Source organism: Chiloscyllium plagiosum, chromosome 7 (assembly GCF_004010195.1).
Source record: "Chiloscyllium plagiosum isolate BGI_BamShark_2017 chromosome 7, ASM401019v2, whole genome shotgun sequence".
Taxonomy (NCBI): Eukaryota; Metazoa; Chordata; class Chondrichthyes; order Orectolobiformes; family Hemiscylliidae; genus Chiloscyllium; species Chiloscyllium plagiosum.
In genome coordinates this window covers 44,764,661-44,783,635 of record NC_057716.1, presented here as the reverse complement: position 1 = coordinate 44,783,635, position 18,975 = coordinate 44,764,661, and positions in this window count along the sequence as shown.

Below are 18,975 nucleotides of genomic sequence, written 5' to 3'. Positions count from 1 at the left end.
ATCGATGTATGATAAGACTATCTGCAGTTAGCCATGTTTGCCTTCCTGTGCCAGTTGTTTGGAATCTGCTTGTGTCTGACAGTCTAATCTGTGATTTATATTCCTCTGACTTCCTCTTGAGCATGTTTGAGCTGCAGGAAGGCTGCAAAGTGATAACTGTAAAAAAGATCAGGAGCAGACATCAAATATTCATATCTACCCTGGGCCAAGCATGTCTGTGGTGTTTCCTTAATTCAATAAAGTTGCATCTGTGGCTGAACTACAATTAAAATATGCTCTCTGAGTTTATGCACAGGCAAATACATACAATTCCAACAACCTACAGCATGGGTTTGCATTAAAAAGGTTATTTAGGCAATTATAAAAATGGTCAACATGCAAGTATATAACAAGATAGCATTATATTTCACTGGATAATACACAGTGTAAAAATAATTTTGAGTTACTTTTGTAATCCAGCCAAAATGTAAAATGTGTAACCCCCTCCCCCCTCCTTATGGCTGTGTCTCCTCTGTTTTCTTGAATGGAGTTCTTGGTAATGCTAGAATCCCACAGGCACTAACCACCCTTCAATACCTCACACTAGTGACCTTCGTTAATGTGTAAATCGAGATACCAAGGGGCTAATTTTACCAGACTGTGCTGTTAACAAGCAAGGCATCCCATTGACAGCCTCTCAATTGTCTCTCATGGATCAAATATTTCATCTTTTTTGCTGTATTTGTTTCATAGAAATATTTGCCCAGTGATCGTCATAATTTAATATGAGCTAGACTGTTATTTGTTGTGTTTAACTGAATAATTTTATAAGTTAAGTTTTTATTTGATTAGATTAGATTCTCTACAGAGTGGAAACAGGCCCTTTGACCCAACAAGTCCACACCGACCCTCTGAAGAATAACCCACCCTGACCCATTCCCCTACTAATGTACCTATCACTCTGGGCAATTTAGCATGGTCAGTTCACCTGACCTGCACATCTTTGGACTATGGTAGAAAACCGGAGCACACGGAAGAAACACGCACAGACACAGGGAGAATGTGCAAACTCCACACAGACAGTTGCCCGGGGATGGAATTGAACCCAGGTCTCTGGCTTAGCAGTGCCAACCACTGTGGCACCCCCCCAAACTTTAGATTAGATTGCCTACAGTATGGAAACAGGCCCTTGGGTCCAACAAGTCCACACCGACCCTCTGAAGAGTAACCCACCCAGACCCATCCCCATATTTATCCCTGACTAATGCACCTAACACTATGGGCAATTTAGCATGGCCAATCACCTAATCTGCACATCTTTGGATTGTGGGAGGAAATCAGAGTAACCGGAGGAAACCCACGCAGACACGGGGAGAACGCACAAACTCCACACAGACAGTCACCCGAGGCTGGAGCTTCCTGTCTTATCAATAAGGCACAAAATAATAGATAAGAATATTCAAATCACTGGTAGAGTTCCCTGTGATCTGTTAGAAGGCAGAAGGTTGGCAATTCAAGAGCTTATCAGTACTTATCCAAATGACATGGCCCTGCAGTGTATTCAGTGATTCTTTACTAATTAAAAAGATTTTTTAATAGGTTCCTTCAACACCACAACCAAAACCACAACCTCTTCTACCTTGAAGGACAAGGTTGGGAAATACATGGAAAAACCACCATGACCTGCCTCTATGTCACACACCATCATAATCTTGAATTTTATTGCCATTCCTTTTCTGTAACTGGAACAAAATCCTGCAACTCATTAAGAGCACCAAGAGTGTTCGTACACCCCCATGGCTACAGTGGTTCGAGAAAAACAGAGAAACATGGAAAATTGGAGTAAGAGGAGGTCATTAAGCTCTTTGAGCTGCTCTGCCATTCAATATGATCATGGCTGATTATCCAATTTTATATTGGCCCTGATACTACAGGTAGAAGAAGGCAACTTTTTATCAGGGCAATTAGGGATGGGCAATCAATGCTGGCCTGACTAATGTTGTCCTTATCCCATGAAGAAATGAAAAAAGGAATTGATATCCTTAATATACATACTGGTATCAATGAAGTGCAATAATTAGATAAATTTCATTTTAACTTCTGCTTTCACTATATTTAAGTTTTATTTAGTAAAGTGTAGCTCATTATTAGAAAGGAAATTTCTGTGCAGGAACATAGTAACAGGACTCAACCAATTAGTCCCACTAACCCTTGTACAATTCAATTGGATTTTGCTGATCTGGAGTACACAGTTATCCTGCCTAGCTCCATAATTCTTAATGTCCTTGGCTAACAAAATCAACTTTAGTTTTGAAATTTGTAATTTGGTCTAAGGCTATGGCCTAATTGTAAAATGGTCTAAGACTTCAGTTTGATTGCCACTTAATTTTCTAGGAATACATGCCTGATCTATTCTATCTACTGCCAAAATGTAACCCTTTAAACACTACTATCATTCTGGTAAATCTGCCTATTCTTCCAGAGATGCAGTACCTAGAACTGAATGCATATAATTAATTAATTTGCATGCTGACTTCTGTTGAGTTACTTCATACACAGTTAGGTTTCACACTTAGATTTGGGCCAATATTGCACCAGTGAAAATGTAAATGTTCACCTTCATTTCTCCATTTAAGGTGACAGCAACTTTTCACTTGTGCAAAATAACATTAGATTCCAGAAGCTGGTGTCAGTTATTCTACATTTCTCTAGAGAATGCACTGTTGAGGTCTCCTAAAACACACTCAATGGGAATCCCATGAACTAACAAAAATAAGGTTGCTTTAAAATAAAACTTGAAAAAGTTAGACCATGTCAAAAGAGGTGAAAATGAGTTTGCTGATCCTGGAGAGCTAATTTTATATTTGTGGAAAGCCAAGATTCTGCATTTAAAAAATTCTCATATTCCTAAAATCCTAAACTTCAGTTTCTAAATTTTACTTTCAGCTTCTAATTAAGTCCAATCATGCATTTTCATATCTGGCATTTAAAACCTTTTAAAAAGTCATTCATGGATGAAGATATTGCTGGCTAGGCCAACATTTATTGTCCATCCCAGAGGGCAGTTAAGAGTCAACCACATTTGTGTGGGTCTGGAGTCACATGTAAGCCAGACCAGCTAAGGCCTTCCTTCCCTAAAAGACAATAGTGAACCAGATTGTTTTTTTTCCTCTGACAATCAATTCATGGTTATCAGTCAACTCTTAATTCTAGATTTTTATTGAATTCAAATTCTACCAGTTGTCATGGTGGGATTCACACCTGAGTCCTCAGAATGTTACCTGGGTCTCTGATTAACAACCCAGCAATAACAACACTTGGCTATCACCTCCCCAATCAAAGGTACACGGATTCAGCTTTTAACTTTCTGGCTACTGCTCTGTGATAATACTTCAATATGATTGGGTGCTTAACATGCTTGCTGATATCACCTTTACTGCATGCCCAGAGATCCCTGTGACTTGGCACGAGATTAAAACTACACATGGGAAAGGGAAGGACGTGAGAAAGAGCGAGATTCTCTATCAATCTAGATTTCTATGTAAATTTATATGGGCAGGTATTGTTGATGCCAATGGCAAGCACAATCATTTCACTGCTGAATAGAATTTCTGAGCCAGTGAAATTAATTAATAGCTAATCTGCTTGGTAAAGGGAGAACAGTCAACCATGACACAAGGTAAACTATTTATTCCTCTTCAAATTATACTGAGAGCTTTATCATCCAAATGAAATATCAGAATGGGGCATCAGTTTATCAACTCAACCAAAGTTTAGCACCTCCAACAATGGTGCACCCTCTGAGTTTTGCGCTGAAGTGTCAGCTTTTATTACATGGTGCATAAAAGCCACAATCTTATGATGGGTAAGACAGGCAAAAGAGTAGCCAATTGAATATCTTGCTTAAATAATACTTGGATCAAATGTTACATTGTAAAAGGAATAGAGAGCCAGCAAATTTGATATTTCTGTTAAATCTAACTCCACTGGAACTGTACTGTACAAACATCTGAAGATAAATTTATTTAGAGGTGATACTTGTGTCAATAAGTCTATACAGTTTTCAGGGCACAAATTGTCATATTTTCTAAGTTTACAATATATGTTTACACATCCATGCTTGTGCCTATGCGTGTTCTTATGCCCACTTATTTAGATTTTCTTCCCTTTCTATTTAGACAAAACTATCTTTAATAAACAAAATATTTACTTGTCACAATTACAACAGACCCCTAGCACACAATATTTGAACTGGCGTTTTCACAATTTGAAACTTTGAAAATACGATGAGAATTACATTACAAACATTATAACTACTACTTTATCCAAGCGGATAAACCTTCTTAAAACTTGATCTGTCAGCCAAGCTTGGAAAGTTTACTTTTCGTATGGTAGAAAAATCAAAGCATTTTTCAGCTACAACAGTGTGACTGACCAAGGCTAAATCATTTCCTGGGTAAATACAAGGTTCTCCATTGTTGAGGCTGATTGTTTGTAGGTTAGTTATTGCTGCTTTGTATGCAGAAAAAAGAAAGGCTCAGAATAAGAGGCCTCTCTTGGTTGCTTTATAGCAATGGCATGTGAAGTGCCAGGAAGAAAAAAACCAAAGAGCTCTTGAGCCACTTGCTTCTTTTTAACTGATAATAAGGAGATCATTGCTATTGTACTTTGTCATTAGCCTCTTCTACTTTCTATCCCCTTCACCTATACTTTGGGCATTTATAGGCAGCATATAGACCCAGATGTTAACAAGGATATTATCAAGCCAATGATAGGATATTTGCTTTCTTTTGAAGTCCCAATTTAAGGTCCACATTGTAATGGCAGGTTTTGTTCAGAAAGCATTTTGATCGGCTTTCAAAGAAACCAATAAATTTCCTTAAGCCCAACTTTCTGCTCTATAGGCTTACTTGTGATGAATTAACATTTGGATCATTAGGGATGCTGATTTTATTTGTGTTTTCTGATGAGAGATATTCAGCTAAGTGCTTCTGAGTATGTTTCATTAGAAAACTGAAAAGTTAATTTGTCAGTAAAGCTGAGTTTTTCATTTTTGTGGAAACAAGAGTTGCTTACATTTAATCTAATATTTATGTTCTGTCTGGTCTGGCTTGCCTACATGATGGGAAGTTAAGGCCTTAACCTGTGTTTTAAGAACTGCCCATCACACTGACATGCCACAGATTTGTGTGTTGTTTGGGTGGATGCACATAGGCAGTTCAGTTAATAAATCAGAGCAGTGCTGCAAGAATGTCTGCTGTCTGCAAAGCTTTCTTTAAGAAAGAAAGAATTGCATCAAATGATCATAGGCATTGCAAAGTAGCCTTGTAGTTTATTTTTCAGAAATCTGTCTATTAATCAGACAGAACAAGGAGGATGTTGAGTATTTTCAATTTGAAAACAAATTTTGTCCATGTAGTGTGATAAGGCTACAAGCCAAGCTGTTACAGGTCAACTATTAAATGGTTTTATAGTCTGGTATAAACAGCACCTCTCTGATCACAGCAGTACAAAGCAGCTCAAATTACACCTCTATCCCATCATTCTTTGAAATGGATTAAACAAGATATGTTAGAGTTCTGTGACATTATTTGGTTTTGAAGGCAACAGCACAAAATAACCATCCTTCCTTGCATGAATAATTTGATTTTCATTTGTGACCAGCATGGTGACTGACCTTTGCTCTTCAGAATGATCTTTTCGTCTCCTCAAAAGTTCACAGAAGGGTCAGTCAGTTGGATTGACTTCCTTTTTGGAATGTGTGACTGTGTGTTTGTATGTGCATCAGATTTGAGTTTGGGAGAGTTTCTATCATACCTGGTTCATTTTCTCTTAGAATAAATCAAAATTAGAGGGAACAATGTTAGAGTGTGATGGGAATATGTGCATATCTAACAGTAATGACGATTCATCAGGACTGCAAATCAAATCACATTATGGAAAATGGCTGGAGAAGATCTAATTAGAAAAGTTTCTATTCATTGGCAATACATCAATATACCAGACTAAAATATTCTGAGTCACTAAAATATATTCTGTCTGACCTGGCAACATTTCACATATTTGATTTTTTTTACAACTATTAAAGCTTTAAGTTCCATTTTGAAGCTTAAAGCTTTATTAATTCTTCATTTTACTGGAAACTGGTTACACTTTTATTGTCAAGAAAGATGTATAGTGCTTTCATATACTGTAATTGTTTGATTTTTCTTTCATTTATTTTTTCAAATGTCAGTATTGTGTGTTATAATATAGGTTATTACTCCAGAAAACACTGTTGACATTATTTAGTCACATATAGCAGCAGCCGCATCAGTCTTGATACTGTGCTGAAATGACAAGAGAGGAATGAATTTTTCATTCATTTTCCTCCAGAACTTGGGTTCATGCCGAGGTCATAGCATCTCTGAATATCATAACCAGAAGGCATTGACTGCACAGAGCAGGTAAACAAATGGAAATATGAACACACTTTAGAACTCGAAGCACATAATAACAGAGCTGCCTGGTGAGAAAGGTGACAAAATGATTGTAAGGATAGTGTGAGCAGATAAAAATGAGGGGAATCGACACTTTGGGTTGTCTGTCACATAAGCAGATGGGGGGGTGGGGGTGGAGTTTACCATCAGCTGGTAGGCATATATGCTTGAAAAGGGATTTCTAGCCTGACATTAGTCATATATCATTGCAACTGTGCCCTTTGATTACACACGAGGCCTTGCAGAGTCATTAATAACTGGTATTGAGGCTTTTTGTCCGGCAAATGACATCTGGCCACTAAGTGACTTAACACCTATTTGGATTCTTTTGGTGTTATACCAAAGGTAAATTTAGGCAACAGCCTTTTTTTAACATTCCTATGCTGTTTGATGCGATAAAAGACATTTCTTTATGAGGAAGAATCATTCATTAAAATGAAGCCTTGTTTGGATGAATGCCAAAATTCCTGAAGCGTAGAGGCCCTGTAGAATTCATTTTTGTTTGCATAAACAAAAATCATATCCTGATCTTATGCTGTAGTGGTATGGAAATATTGACTAAATTGACAGGAATGCACATAAACAAGAATACTTTATCTTGAATAATTAGCATTTACTCTTGCAAGTTTGAATTATTTTTCTTGTTAATAAGTAAAAAGAATTGAGGCTCCAAAATTCTTGAAGTGGGGGGTAGGAAGAAAGCCAATAGAATTTCCTTTCTGAGGTTATAAATTTGGGAAGGGTCCTGTGCATACGGGGATCGTGCATAGAAGCATCCCAGTAAATAAATTCATTTGAATTTTTGAGTGTACTTAAGAAGCCTTCAACCCAGTAAGGGCCACCACATAATGGAGTTAGTGTGAGCTAGCATCATCCAACTCAAAATCTGCAACTTGTAAATTCTGATTTACCCTTGACATTGTGGCCTCTGGTTGAGAAGTACAGTTTGTTAGAATCTATTCATCAAGACAGAAATGCTTTATTGAAGGGCCATTGCTGATCTGTCATTGCTTGCACAGACCTTTGGATATGTCCTGAGGTGATAGCCTGGTGATATTATCGCTAAACTATGAAACAAGAGACCCAGGTAATAACTTGGGAACTAGGAATTAAATCATGTCATGACAGATGGCAGAATTTGAATTCAGTAATAAATCTGGAATTGAGAAACTGCTTTCCTTACCCGGTCTGGCCTACACGTAACTCCAGACCCACAGTAATGTGGCTGACTCTTACCTGAAGGGATCAACATTTTGGGTAATAAAGGGTGGCCAAGCCAGTGATGCTCACATCCCATGAATAAATAACAAAAGTCATTACAAAGTTTGGAAAATTTATACTCAGGAAACTTTTCCCTAAATTCTATATTTTCCTTAGAAACCATTTCAAGAGAGGAATGAGTAAGTATCCCAAGTTTGCACAATAGACTTCCCAAAAGGAATCCCACTTTACAAGATCTTGCTATTGGAGAAAGTATAGAAGCCAACGGTTGTAATAGAAATCAGATTATTCAGGGGGTATGGGTGTTCAGACAGGTCTTACCAGCACTAAACTTTGGAAGTATAACCCAGGAGCCCTTTTTAGGAATTGAGTTCTGTGAGTTCTGCCTTGGAGATATATGAAGCTTTGGAGGAGCTCTGTTCACTTCTATGAAGGTCTGCTGACAGACAGCTTTACTGCAAAATAGAGACTGATCAGAACTCTCAAGAGATCAAACCAATTTGTTAAATATATAGCCCATTTTGAATGAGTACCCCAACTTATACAATTTAACAGTGCTTACTAACAGATGGCTATCAAAGATTAACAGATTAATGAGGGCTAAGGAAGATGTTGATTGTGTCCATTTGGCACTGTGTGTCCAAAAGTATCTATGCATTTACAGATCTCTCATAAATAAAGTAGTATCTACTGGAGAAATTTTAAAAGTATATAGAAACATTTACCTCTCACAAATCCAAGAAAGATACAGAGATTGAGAAATTAATTGGTATCACACATACTTTACAACTGAAAAGCAGATCCTTAAGTATTCACTATGGTTGGTGGTAGGTATACATTCTACAGCAGTAAGGTGTGTGCTATTGCTGGTAAAGCTGCTAAAAAAGAAGCAGGCCTTGTGCCTGAAATTAAGATTAATCTCTTTTTAAATAGGAGCTCCAATGCCTCTTTGGACCTACTTAGTGAAATTAGACTGCCCTGGATTTCTATTAACCTGCTGGGTGGGCAGTGCTGACCTGGTCAGGATAACCAGATTGACATGTGACCTAACCAGCTGGATGCTGCCACCAAATGTTTAGATTTGTAAAACAAAAGCTTACCTGCAAGTGGAATTGGTAAGAGCAAATATGTTTCTTAGATCTTGGCAGGAGTCACAAATTTCTGGTTCTCTTATGCCCCTTATGAATTGCTTCCTCCCCTTCTATCACTTATCAAAGAGCAGCTGCCACATTACACGCTTCAAATTTAATCCAAAACGTCGACTTCTCCACCTCCTGATGCTGCCTAGCTTGCTGTATTCTTCCAGCTTCCTGCCTGTCTATTTCAAATTTAGTTTTGGTTTCTTTGGAAGCTGCTTGGAATGCACAATAGCCATTTTCAGCTCAGAGTCTAATGTAAGTTTGAGACCTGACATCACCATTCAAATGCATTTCTGAACAGGAAATATAATCCAGTTTACATTGGTGGACTAGTGCTATCCAATTTTTCCCTCAGCAACTTCTACAAACCCAGCCCTAATCACTAGGCCAGTGTGGGTTATTAGTATTGCTTCATCTTCTTGGGCTGTCAAGTGATGTATGTTGGCACATTCTCCTTCTCCAGACTGATGTTACTTGGCATTATGTGCTGTCGTCCTCTGCAGGAGGAATGCATAGTGTTAATTAGTTATTGCAGCCTCCTAATCCTGCAGTCACAAGCTGTCAGGAATCATGGAATGGATGCTAGCAAGGGTAGGTGTCAAGGAGCACGGCCTAGTTTGTGAGTTTTCAGTCTGCCAGGATGCATTACAGTATATGAGAGAATTGATGTAACTGCTGCCAGTGACTTTGTTTCTCTATAAATCAGATAGCTATTGTGTTATTCATCTGGAAAAATTCTTAATTTCTCTGACTGAATGAGATTACTGCAACACTGCAAAGGTTTTTCAGGATTATGGTAGTCCTGATTGAGTGTTAACTACAGCCATCTCCATCCATATAGTTCATGTTTCTATAAGTAATGTCTTCTTCCCTGGTACTCTAACTACTTCTTGGCTGTTATTACGAATGCTAATGGCACTTTCCTATCAGCTTCAGTGATTTCCTTCTGCTGCACCTGCCATTCCAATCCCTCTTCCAAAACCACCTCATCTAGGCTCCTGTGACAATACCTTCCAAACCCACAGCCACTACCATCTGGATGGACAAGGGCAGCAGATACATGGGAGCCCAACATCTGCATGTTCTTCTCCAAGCTGCATACCAAATTGCAATGGTTCAAGAAGACAGTTCATCATCACTGTCTCTTGGGCAACTAGGGATGAGCAATAAATGCTGGCCAGACAGTCATGCCCATGTGCCAGGAAGACCTAAAAAATACATTAGTTCAGCACTTTACCTGAGTGGGAACATTTGCTTTTGGTTATACTTATGTTTTTACCCACATCTGCCCTTCCTCTCTGCATGTACCTACTAAGTTTGGCAATACTATTGCTTTGGACCTACTAAGTTTGTTTAAATTAGTTGACCGGGGATTTCTGATGACATCCAACTCCTCTGTTTTTCAAATTATCATAAAATCTTATTATGGCACTATTTTGCTGGACCTGAAATCCTGGAAGTTACTGATCAGAATTTCTTGATATCTACAATTTTTTTGAGATTGACCATGGATTATTTTTTTCCATAAAATTGCATTAATAATGCCATAGCTGTTCATCCACTGCTAAAACATTATCATATATACGTAGTCCGAACATTGCTAGTTGCCATCTGCACTAACCGTTGGCATGAAGACAAAATTAATCGTATCTAATCCAGTAAATATACAAAATAATAGATATCACAAGGCATCTCAGGTTTGGATGACAGTTATGAACTGCTCAAGCTTTGTTCTTGCCATTTATGGAATCTATTAAGTTACTGACTTTCTATTATTCCGAGGCATCCATTATTCTACCTATGCAATATATTTCATACTAATGCTTAAGATTGTTTTATGGTTGCAATAATGAAACTTGTCGTGTCACAATATCATGTCACATGAGACCAAACGTTTGGTTTTCGAGTCCACATTTTCATTATCACTATACAGGACATTTGTCCCCAGGTCCAGCAGATAATTAAAAAAGGCCAAAGGCAGATTTATTATACTCTGATCTCTTTGGGAAGCACCCTGCCTTATGTAGAATTCCTTTATGTCAGTGAAGATGGGGTTAAGAATCCATTAAGCTGGGTGCATCTCTTTCCACACCCTACAACCAGCTCAATGCCAGACTAAAGGTTGATTAAGGTCCAGAAGTGTGTAGTGGGCCCTAATAAAGGAGAATTCCCAAAAAAGTGATGCAGTTTTCAAAAAATACATAGTAACGCCATTTCCCTTACCTGTGGGAGCCAGATGAGTTCTTTATGGTTAGTGATGATGGGTTGCAGAGACTGTGGCAATGCTAGAATTTCACTAGATCTTACAATCCAGAAACCCAGGCGAATGTGGTGCACACATAGCTTTGAATCCTAACATGCCAGCTTGTGGAATTTATATTCAATTGATAATCTTAGAATAGAAAACTAACATTAATAATGGTTACCATGAAATGACCATCAAATGCCATTCAAACTCATCTGGTTCAATAATGTTTTTGAGGGAAGGAAATCAGCTGTCCTTATTTCTTCTGCCCTGTATGTGATTCCAGACCCACAGAAATGTGGTTGTCTCTTGAATGGCCTAGCAAACCATTTAGTCCAATGTGAACTAGAGATGGGCAACAATTGCTGCCCTTGCCAGTGATGCTCATGTCACATGAAAGAATAAAGAAAACACAACCTGTCCACAGCTAGAACATGCCTGAGATGTGCTGTCTCTGATCTGGCAGCCGCTGAGGGTGAAAGCCCCTTCCCATTGGCCACACGAACCCTGTCTGGCTCAGTGCTCAAGCATGGTTCCAACATAACCCTCATCTCCTGAAACTCATTTGATGCTTTAACATCCTTTTACCTGTATCAAACTGCCTCTATCTGACAGTCAAATCAAAATTGTGAATCCTGTGCTTTGAATGGAGAAAGATGCAGCTTAGATTTCTGCTCCACTTGGTTGCTGGTAGGTGCATTGAGTGGGAAGCTAAGGTGGGGAGAATTTCAGTTTGGTGGGGGAAGGGAGAATTGAAGAGAAGTGTTATCACTGGGCAGTCTCTGGTGCCGCCTTGTGGCTGCCTTACAGAGCAATCAGACATTAATGTCAGTGCAGCTTATTGTTGTCCTATTAGCGCAAGTGTTGGGGCTGCTGGACAAAGACGATAAAAGGACAAGAAGAAAACAGTGCAATGAAATAGTCTATAAATTAAAGTAAAATAATAATCCCAGCTTTGAATTCAGTCCAGATTGATAGAAATAAAGTATTTTTTTTCTCATGGATATTATGGGCTATACAATCAGTTCCTTTCAATTTAATTTTTAAGATCCACATCTACTGTACCAATCTCCTTTACTTCAGTAACAATTGCCAATAAAATAATCTGAGGTAAGGAAGCTGAAAGGATATATGTAAAACTGCAGAATTTATATTAAAACAGAGGAAGATAATTTTCTGTAGCACTGTGTTTAAAGATGTTATTGGAATTGATAGAAGGGAAATTTGCTGTATTATCAGACAGCATAAACCAAGTGTGGAATTGCTGGATCTGATATAAAGTAAAACAGTTTACATCCCTCACTGTTACACCAAAAATAAGTATTATCTTAGTAAATAATACATAAAACAGCTCTTCAGTGAATGACAATGGCTGGGGTAGATTAAAGCATTTAGTTCAATTGTCAAATTTAAAGTGCCTTTGGAAACCACCTGAGTTTTGCTTATGTAGGTTATTATTTTAAAATTGGATTGAAATTTTCCAAGCACAAAATCCAGGGTGAAACAACTGAATTGAGATTAAGGTTCTAGTAGTGTCGAGAAGTAAAGACATGTGAAGCCAGAAGGTCTCATTTTTACTTCCTGTCACTTAATGTCCAATCTGATATTGGTAATCTAATTCCTGGCTAAATTTTGTATCCTGAGCCTACATGCAGCTTCCATGCTTATGCTACAATATCTTCAAAAGTAAATGCCTTGTTGGGCCAACAGCAAGATTGCTCATGTAGTGGTGCCGAGCTTTGCCAATAGACGGGACCAATTGTCAAAGTCAGATGGCAGCTATGACAAAGCCTGGTGCTTCCTTGCAGAAAAAATAAAGCAGTTCATCAGACGACCAGGAGCCTCACTACCACAGAGAAGTGGCCAAATTGCCAATTGGGAGTGATTGTGCCCTTGACCTCACAGAGAGATCCATAATATTCATAACTTTTCTTCATCAAAGCATCTAACTAAGTGTCACCATCATTGAACCCAACATCTGCAGACTAATGCGCATGATACCATTTAAGTTTGGCATGTTATGAATTGAAAGTGGCCTTCTGAACTTGCTTGGTCCTTTAACAAACCCCATAAGGAACTTAAAAGTTAACAATTGGAGGCCCGTTGGTTTATGACCGCATTGAAAATTCCATGCATCCTGGAGGTTGTGTCTGAGAGAGTGAAGAAGCTGTGCCTGTCTGCTGAGTCAGAATATCAAAGCAAATTAGCTAGAAAAAAAATGCTAAGATTTTTAACAAGAAGTTTAAAAAAAAGGAGAGGGGCTAATATAAATACTGGTCTTTTAGAGTCAGATGCAGGAGACATTCTCTTCCTGAATGAGGAATTAGCAATGATACTGAAGTAATATTTTGTGTCAATCATAAAAGAAGGCTCAAATTACATACAAGAAGCTAGAGGCTAACTTAGTAACTAAAATGACCAAGGAATGTAAGATAATTCATATTAGCAGAGAAAAAGTGTTACAGAAACATATCAGATTAAACTCTGACAAATCCTCAGCAGCTGATGGCATGGTCCCAGGGTTTTAAAAGCGGTAGCTAAAGAGATAGCAGATGCATTAGCTATAACTCTCAAAATTCAATAGATTCTGATATGTCAAAGCGGAAAGAAGTCAGCAAATATAAGTTCAGTACTCAAGAAAGGAGAGAGCAAGAGAACAGTCAAGAACTTTGGAAAATGCTGGATTTGATTATTAAGAAAGTCTTAGAAAATCATGGCAATGGTTTTATAAAAGAATAATGGTGCTTGATTAGTTTATTACAGCAGTTTGAGGACATAACTAGTCAGATAAATAAAGAGAAACCAGTAGGTATAGTATACTTGAATTTCAAAAGGCATAAGATGCCACACAAAAGGTTGACATACAAGATCAGGACTCAAGAAGTTGAAGATAACATACAGCTTTGGGATAAATGACATGGACAGAACACAGAGTGAAGTATTCAACAAGGCAATTGCAAGGCTTGCAAGCTGTGACAAATATAGAGCCACAAGGATCAATGTTGTGGCCTCAGTTATTTCCAATCTATATTAATGACAAACCCAAATATCAAGAGTAATGTATTTAAGTTTGTTGATGCTACAGTGCTAGATAGGAATGTAAGCTGTGGGAAGGCCACAAAGATGTTGCAAAAAGATATGGTAAACAGGTGAAAGATGGAGCAGATTAGATTAGATTCCCTACAGTGTGGAAACAGGCCCTTCGGCCAACAAATCCACACCGACCCTCTGAAGAGTAACCCACCCAGACTCATTTCCCTACATTTACCCCTGACTAATGCACCTAACACTATGGGCAATTTAACATGACCAATTCACCCAACCTGCACATCTTTTGGAATTTCGGAGGAAACCAGAGCACCCAGAGGAAACCCACGCAGACACAGGGAGAATGTGCAAACTCCACACAATCACCCGAGGCTGGAAGTGAACGCAGGTCCCTGATGCTGTGAGGCAGCAGTGCTAACCACTGAGCCACCACGCATAGAATGTGGGGCATTGTGAGGCTATTCACTTTAGTCATGAGAACAAAATGGAAGAATATTTTTTAAAGAGTATGAAACCTGCTAGTATTGACGTATTGTACAAGAAATGTGAGAAGTTAGCTTGCAGGTACAGGAAGCAGATAGGAAGACAAATGGCATGTTGGCCTTTATTACAGGAGGATTGGAGTATGAGTGTAAGGCAGTCCTGCTAAACCAATGCAGAGTTTTGGTGAGACCACACCTTGTGTACTATTTGCAGTTTTGGTCTCCATACTTAACTCAAGTTACAATTGCAATGGAAGAATTGCAGTGACGGCTCATTAGATTTAATCCTGATGAGAGGGTTGTCCAATGATGAGAGGCTGTGTAAATTGGTTCTCCAGAGTTTAGCTGAATGAGAGGTGACGCCATTGAAATATAAGATTTGGAAGAGCTTGAAACGCTAGACATTGAGAGATTCTTTCTCCAGGCTGGAGAATCTAGAACGTAAAGGCACAGTCTCAGAAAAAGAGATTGATATTTTCTTTTAATCCTTTCCAGGGATTGCTGAGCCAGAATTTATTGCCATTCTTAATTGACCAATAATCAATTGCCAGGGCCATTTCAGAGGACTGTTAAGAGTAAATTATATTGTAACGGGTCTGGAATTGTGTGTAAGACAGACCTGTTATGGATGGCACATTTCCATCCCTAAAGGACATAAGTGAACCAAATGAGTTTTTATGACAGTCAATATGGTCAACACTTGGCTGGCTCTTAACTCCAGTTTTGTGTTACTGAATTCAAATTTCACCAGGAATAGCAGGAATGAAGCACATGAAGGTTAGCCTCGTCTTCTGGATTACAAGTCCACAGACATTACCACTATACCATCAACTGTGATGAAGAGAAATTTCTTTACTCAAAGTCTTACAAATCTTTGGAAATTTCTTTACCAGAAGGTTGTTGATATCCCATCATTGAATATATTTAAGGTTGAGATAGATGTATTTATGGGCACTCAGGGTGTCAAGAGACTTTGAAAGTATGTGAGAAAGTGGAGTTAAGTTTGATGATCAACTATAATGGTTTGAATGGTGGAGCAGGCTCAAGGGAACGTATGACATACTCCTATTTCATATGTTCTTATGGAAGCACTATTTTTAAAGTGCACTTGCTTCCATTTTACCCACCATACCCTTCACTAACCCCCAAACCTGCCCCAGGCAATTTAAATTCCTAACACATCTCTGTTGGATTAATTGGCAACATTACTGAAGACTTGCGCTCTAGAACTTGCTGCACCCCTAGCCAAGCTGTCCCAGTAAAGCTACAACACTGGCATCTACTTAAAAATGTGCAAAATTGCCCAGGTCTGTCCCTTATACAAAAAGAAGGAAAAATACACCCCAGCCAATTAGCCCACCATCAGTCTCCTCTGGATCATCAGTAAAGTGATGGAAAGTGTCAGGGCAAGACTTATACAATTAATGGTAGGGTCCTGGATAGTGGCATAGTTCAGGTACATAATTTTTTGAAATTTGCAGCACATGTCCATAGAGTGGTTAAGAAGGCATTTAGCACACTTGCCTCCATTGCTCAGACCTTTAAGTAGAGAATTTGGGATGTTATGTTGAGGTTATACAGGGCATTTGGTGAGTTTTCTTCTGGAGTACTGTGTGCAGTTCTGGTTGTCTGTTATGGGAAGAATATTATGAAGTTGGAGAGGGTTCAGAAAGGATTTACCAAAATGTTGCTGGGAATGGAGAGTTTGTGTTGTAAAAAATAGACTGGATAGGCTGGGACATTTTTCACTGGAGCATAGAAGATTGAGGGTGAGATATAAAATCATGTAGGGCATAGATAGGGTGAACATCAATGGTTTTTTTCTCAGTGTCAGAGAATTCAAAACGAGGGGACATATTTTTAAGGTGAGAGATGTTTTAAAAAGGATATGAGTTTTAAACAAAGTGTTTCATTTGTGGAATGAACTGCCAGAGGAAGTAATGGATGTGGGTACAGTTACTACACTTTAAAGACCTCTGGATAATTACATGAACAGGAACGGTTCGGAGGGATATGGGCCAAATTCAGGCAAGTGGGACGAGTTTACTTTGGGAATGTTGTTGGCGTGGAATGGTTGGACTGAAGGGTCTGTTTCCATGCTGCATGACTATGACTCTATGACTCTATTATAGTGCTATCAAGCAGCATCTGTTCAGCAATAACCTGCTGAGTGATGCCCAGTTTGGGTTTTGCAGGGACACTCAGCTCCTGATCATATTCAGTCTTAGTTCAAACATAGATAAACAAGATGATTCCAGAGATGAGGCAAGAGTGACAGCCCTTGACATTAGGTGACCTTAAACCAAATATAATGCTAAGGATCGCCAGGAAAACAGGCATCAATGTGAATCGGGGGAAAGCTCTTCACTGGTTGAAGTCATACCTGACACAAAGAAAGATAGACGTGGTTGTTGGAAGTCAATCATCTCAGCTCCAGAACATCTCTGCAGGAGTTCCTCAGGGTAGTGTCCTTGGCCCAACTCTCTTTCATCATTGACCTTCCCTCCATTATAAGCTAAGAAATTGGGATAATGTGGATGATACTGCAATGCTCAGCACCATTCTCAACTCCTCAAATCAAAAGCACTTTGTGTCCACAAACATAACTTGAACAATACCCATAACAACAGATTGTTCAAAAGGACTGTTATTCCAGAACTTGATGTTAAACCATAATATGAACCAGACATGCAGTCTGCAAGGTCTGTCCAGTGCATTCAATCTGACAGTCAATATTTAAGCACCTTGTGTTACCCTTTCTTCAGATTGTAGCAACCCTGTCAATGCTGAGTGCATACCTGCAAGAGAAAACCAATTGGTCCAGGTTAGAATTGGAGGTAGTGCTGGAATGGCAAATTTTCTTTGTTCTTTGTTTCTCCATCTAATAAAATGGCATTGGGCAAAATCTTGTGGTGATCTGAATGGTATGGGCTATGGCAAGATTTGTGGTAGTGTTGGGGGAGAAGTCCAGCGAGGCTTATATTGAGCTAATCTTGAAACAGCCTTTGCTCAGAGGGTTCTAGCAAAGTATATCATACGCAGCCTCTGATACAGTTCAGGAGCTTGGACAAGGTCAGTCAGCCACTTATAGAACATAGAACATAGAACAGTACAGACCTTTGGCCCATGATGTTGTGCCGAGCATTTATCTTAATCTAATATCAACCTAAACTACACACCCCTCAATTTACTGCCATCCATGTGCTTGTCCAGCAGTCGCTTAAATGTCCCTAATGTCTCTGACTCTGCTACCACCACTGGCAGTGCATTCCACACACCCATCACTCTGTGCATAAAGAACCTACCTCTGACATCTCCCCTGTACCTTCCTTCAATCACCTTTAAATTATGAGCCCTCATGACAGCTATTTCTGCCCTGGGGAAAAGTCTCTGGCTATCTACTCTATCTATACCTCTCATTACCTTGTACACTGCTATCAAATCACCTCTCTTCCTTCTTCTCTCCAGTGTGAAAAGCCCAAGCTCACTCATAAGACAAGCCCTTCAATCCAGGTAACATCCTGGTAAATTTCCTATGCACCATCTCTGAAGCATCTCCATCCTTCCTATAATGTGGCGACCAGAATAGGATACAATATTCCAAGTGTGGTCTAACCAAGGTTTTATGGAGTGTTATGAAGATGTGGGTGTACTATACCTTTAAGAGAGTGAAAGCTAGCAGTGACAGCACCAAGTGTTCTCAATAAGACACAATGTAACATGTGATCCAGCCACTGGGGTAGCTGGTTGCCTGGAAAGGACAAACAGATTTGAATTCGCCAATCAGTTTAAATTTTACCCCAAAAAATACCAAATTCTAATGAAATTTGAATTGAATATATTGACAATCTTAAAATCCAATGACACAATCTGATGCTTTGGGGTATAAGACTGGGGAAAATTGAAAAGTTGGGTGGAGAACTGTTACCAGACCAATGGCTGTAGACTGCTAGTCAGAACTCTCTGAAAGATACCTGACTAGAGAAGGGGTTTACACAGAGAAAAACCTCAACACTGACCTGGAAAGCCAAAGAGCCAATCTACTGACAAAGACAAAGAGAAGATTCGACCGCTAGCTGGTTTTAAAATTTGAATAGTTTCTGTAAATCTTAATTAGGAGTTTTATCGGACTAGTGTTATAGAAGGGAAGGTAAAAGATAGGTTAGAGGAAGGAATTGCAAGTAGTTCTAGTTAATTATTCTCTGATATGCTTTAAGAAATAAAGTTGTTAATTTTTACTTTAAGTAGTTCTTGGCCACTCAAAGCTTTACAGATTACTGCGTGGGATAAATCTTTTCCACATTGCTGTGTTTTAAATTAAGCAGGAGGGTTTACCTCGTGTCATAACATGAGCTGCAGTAAAACCTCACAGCTCTTAAAAT